We start from the raw sequence: 4,374 nt of genomic DNA on the forward strand, positions 1-4,374 counted from the left end.
GAGACTATTTTTTATCTTAATCTTATTTATTCTTTTTACTCTTTACTTTTTAATCTTTCTGTTTTTTAATTGTTGTCTTTTTGTTCTTTTTTAATCATGGCTATTTCAATTTTAATTTATTTTTACCATTTGACCAATTTTTAATTTTTTCTACTTTCTTTTATCAAAGTTTTGTTATGTTTTTGTTTTATTTTTAATTTTCCTATTTTTTATTTTAGAAAGTAAAAAACAAAGTGAAATAGAGTCCCAACTATAAAAAATGCTCCTGTCCGAGGCGAAGCCGATGTATTACACGTATTAGTTGTCTATAAAACATGTTTAAAAATTAGAAATTTGATCTTTCCTTTAGCGAAATAACATTAAATTTTTTATTAATTTAACTGTAAGTTTATATGCGCAGCCGAGGCTGCAATTTTTCAAAAATTGGAAATAAATGCATTACAAAAATTTACACATTTTTTGGGTCCAATTTCTCCAATTTTGTTTTTTTAGTCATGGCTATTCAAATTTTCGGTTATTCATATTTTTTGTATAAATCGATCTATTTTTTTCTCCTTCTCTCAACACAGCTTTGTTATTTGTCTGTTTACGTTCAATTTTTTTATTTCTTGTTTTAGAAAGTAAAACACACTGAAATATTAATTAACTTTTTATTTTTCTCATTGTAATACAATTTTGAAACTTTTACTACAACTAAAAACTAAAAAACAAATTTTAATAACTATTTTGATAAAAAAAATAAAACAATAGAATCCTAACAGTAAAAAATAAGAATTGCCGAGGCGAAGCCGAGACATTGCAAGTATTAGAAGTCTATATAAGGTGTCTAAAAAATAGAAATTTGGTCTTTTCTTTAACAAAATAATATTAAATCTTCTTGTTAATGTAACGGTAAGTTCATATGCGCAGCCGAGGCGTAGCCGAGGCTGCTATTTGATGCATAAATCTGCACATTTTTTGCTATATTCTTTGTTCATAATTTAAAATTAAAAACTCATTTTTCGAGAAAATTTTTAAATTTACTTAATTTAAAAAATAGGAGACAAATAATTCATTTTTATAAAAGTGTTGTCTAAAAAACGGCAACTTTGTTTCAAGTTTTGATTAAATTTTTGGCAAACTAAAACACCAGCCTGCCATTTCTCAAATTTAACGATTTTTGATTATTTATTTTATTTGTTTAATTATTATGCTATTTCAGTATTTTTTATTTTATTTATTCCTCTAATAGAAAAAATAAAAAAAATGTTTAACATAAATCACAAAAATTTACACATGTTTTAGGTCCAATTTCTTCCATTTTGTTTTTTTTTAGTCTTGGTTATTTCTTATTTTCTAGTTTTTTCATGTTTTTTTTTTCTGAAAATCGATCTATTTCTTTCTACTTCTTGCATCTCTGTTTTGTTATTCGTCTGTTTTATTTTTTATTATTGTTGTTCTCGAAAGTAAAACACACTGAAATATTATTTAACTTTTTATTTTCCTCATTGTAATACCTACAAAAATACAATTTTGAAATTTTCACCAATTTTTACTAAAACCAAAAACTGAAAAACATATTTTAATAACAATTTGAATAAAAAAAAGAAAATAATAGAATCCATCAGTCAAAAAGTGAACTTCGCCGAGGCGAAGCCGAGGCATTGCAAGTATTAAAAGCCTATAAAAGATGTTTAAAAATTAGAAATTTGGTATTTTCTTTAACAAAATTATATCAAGTCTTCTTATTAATTTAACATAGTAATATTTGTGCACATTTTTTGCGATATTTTTGTTAATTTTGTTCATAATTTAAATTAGAAACTCAGATTCTTTAATTTATAACTTGAAATTTGCTTAATTTAAAAAATATTAGACAAATAATTAATTATTATCAGTGTTGTCTAAAAAAATTGCTATTTTGTCTCAAGTTTCGATTAAATTAAACTAACACACTAAGGCTGCTATTTCTTAAATTTATCAACTTTTTTATTTGTTTATTATATTTGTTTTTTAATTTAATTTTTATTTTGTTTATTCCTCTAATAAAAAAATAATAAAAAATCCAAATTTCTTTACGTTACTGGAAAAAACTAAACAAAATTTTATTTATTTTTCATTTATTTTTGTAAGAGTAGAAAATGGAACCTGGCCGAGGCGAAGCCGAGGGATGGCATGTATTAGAAGTCAATAAAAGGTGTCTAAAAATTTGAAATTTGTTCCTTTCTTTAACAAAATAATATTAAATCTTTTTATTAACTCAACGGTAAGTGTATATGCGCAGCCGAGGCGTAGCCGAGGCTGCTATTTAACACATAAACCAGCACATTTTTTGTTCATAATTTAAAAAATATTAGATCAACAATTCATTTTGATCAGAGTGTTGTGTGTAAAAAATTGCAATTTTGTCTCAAATTTTTGCCCAACTAAAACACCAATAAAATAATAAAAAAACCGCAACAATAGAGTCCCTACCCATTGTGTTTGATTTTTACTCTAAAAACAATACACGAGGGCGTTTATTTAACCGTTAAAATCGTCGATAAATCAAATCAAGAGAAAAAAAAACTTACGTTAGAAACAAGCCAAAAATGCGATATTATGACCAAACCATGTCACCAAAAGCCGTCAACTATCAGTCGTGTGATCAAAACAGATCAGATATTTCCCACTCTTCTTCCGGAGGGAGCGGCAGCCACCGGAGCGTAACCGGAGTCGCTCCTTAAATTCGACAATACGCGAAATGACACAATTTTTGTGCAATCGGAAGTTGTAAACGTAAAATATCCAATACAGAGCCGTGATGAATTAATTACCGGGCCTTGAAATTCAATGTCCACTGGATCCACGCTTCATTATACCAAAGAGACCGGAAGTGCGCTTTTGCTACTTACCAATGCGCTTTTTCCTCCGGTTTAAAACACGAGACACTTTATTCAAACAGATTAACCACCGGAATTTCATCGATCCGGACTTGGGAAAGCACTCGACTGACTAAGTTGAAGAATCCAGGACCGGAACTAATGATAGGGGACACTCCTTCGTCGGGTTATTGTTTTCGGCTTCTTTGATTGGACGGAATTTGGGAGGTTTTAATTGGAGGAGATTAAGAGATGAGATGAGCAAAAGACGCAAAAAAACTTGTAATTCATTTAAAACAAAATATTGATTCTCAATTTCAAAATAATTAGCGTTTTTGTTGTTAATTTGTTGATTTTGACTTGAAAAAATGGTTGTTTCATAAGTAGTATATTTTTTTTTGGCTTTTATTTTTCTATTTTTTATTTGTTGCATGTTTTTCTTATTTCGTACCACTTTAAAAACTATTTCTTACTATACAATTAATCAAATTTTGTTTTTATTTAAATTTGTCTTTCTTTTATAGTTTTCATGAGTTGTGAATTTTTGAGTATTTTATTTGATTTATTTATATTTTGGTTTTCTTCGTTCGAGAGGGTAAAAACTACGAAAAATGCATATTTTATGAATATATCTTATAATTTAAATTTTTTCTCATTTATGTCTTATTTTTCTTTAATCTAGAGCAAAAATGATGGGAAAATAGATAATAATTCTTTTTCTTTTTTGTTTTGAACAAAACTTTATCGTTTTATCTTTGATTTTATTTATTTTTTTTCTTTTTACCTTTTATGGCAGTTTCATGTTTTTTCTAACATTTGACCAATTTTTTTATTTTTGTTTTCTGTCTACTCCTTTTATGTAGGTTTTGTTATGTTTTTGTTTATTTGTTTTTAGTTTTTTTATTAATGGTTTTAGAAAGTAAAAAAACACTAAAAGATTTAACTTTTTATTTTAATATTTTAAAAATTTTTACAATTTTTTCTTTGATTGCATGGAAAATTTAGAAAGTTTTAATTAGAGAAGATTTGGGGTAATTAAGAGCAAGAGACGCTAAAAAACTTGTTATTTTGATGTTTTTTTGTTTTATTTTCCTTATTTTGTAAATAATTACTAAAAAATTATTAATTCATTTAAAACAAAGTATTTGCTGTTTCATACGTATTGATTCTCTATTTCTAGCATTTTTATTGTTAATTTGTTGATTTTGTAGCAAAGACTTGAAAAAATCGTTGTTTCATAAATGGTATATTTTTCTACGTGTTTTGGCTTTTATTTTTCTAAACAAATAACGTTTGGTTCTATACTCATTTGGTATAAAAAATTAACTTTGACTGTTTTATTCATATTTTTTTAATTTTTCTTTAATTTTTCGCTACAAAAACGCAAAACTCTGGATCAAACTGACTTTTTCAAAAAATAAAAAAACGTTTCAAACAAAAATGTAATCATTTTTTTTACATACAAAATTATGATTATTGTACAAATTCAGTATTTTCTACTTTATTTATTACTTTTTACTTTTTCATTCATTTT

The 4,374-nt window shown here is 25.8% G+C and overlaps 1 protein-coding gene across 1 annotated transcript in view; it reads right to left on the minus strand.

The window, feature by feature from the left end:
- LOC123010057 overlaps positions 1 to 4,374 on the minus strand; it is a 75,414-nt gene that overhangs the window by 42,927 nt on the left and 28,113 nt on the right. The gene's annotated exons all lie outside the window — the stretch shown is intronic.

This window comes from Tribolium madens, unplaced genomic scaffold (genome assembly GCF_015345945.1).
Source record: "Tribolium madens isolate multiple individuals breed KSU strain unplaced genomic scaffold, Tmad_KSU_1.1 Scaffold_7;HRSCAF=85;Tcas5.2_LG10, whole genome shotgun sequence".
NCBI classification, from domain to species: Eukaryota; Metazoa; Arthropoda; class Insecta; order Coleoptera; family Tenebrionidae; genus Tribolium; species Tribolium madens.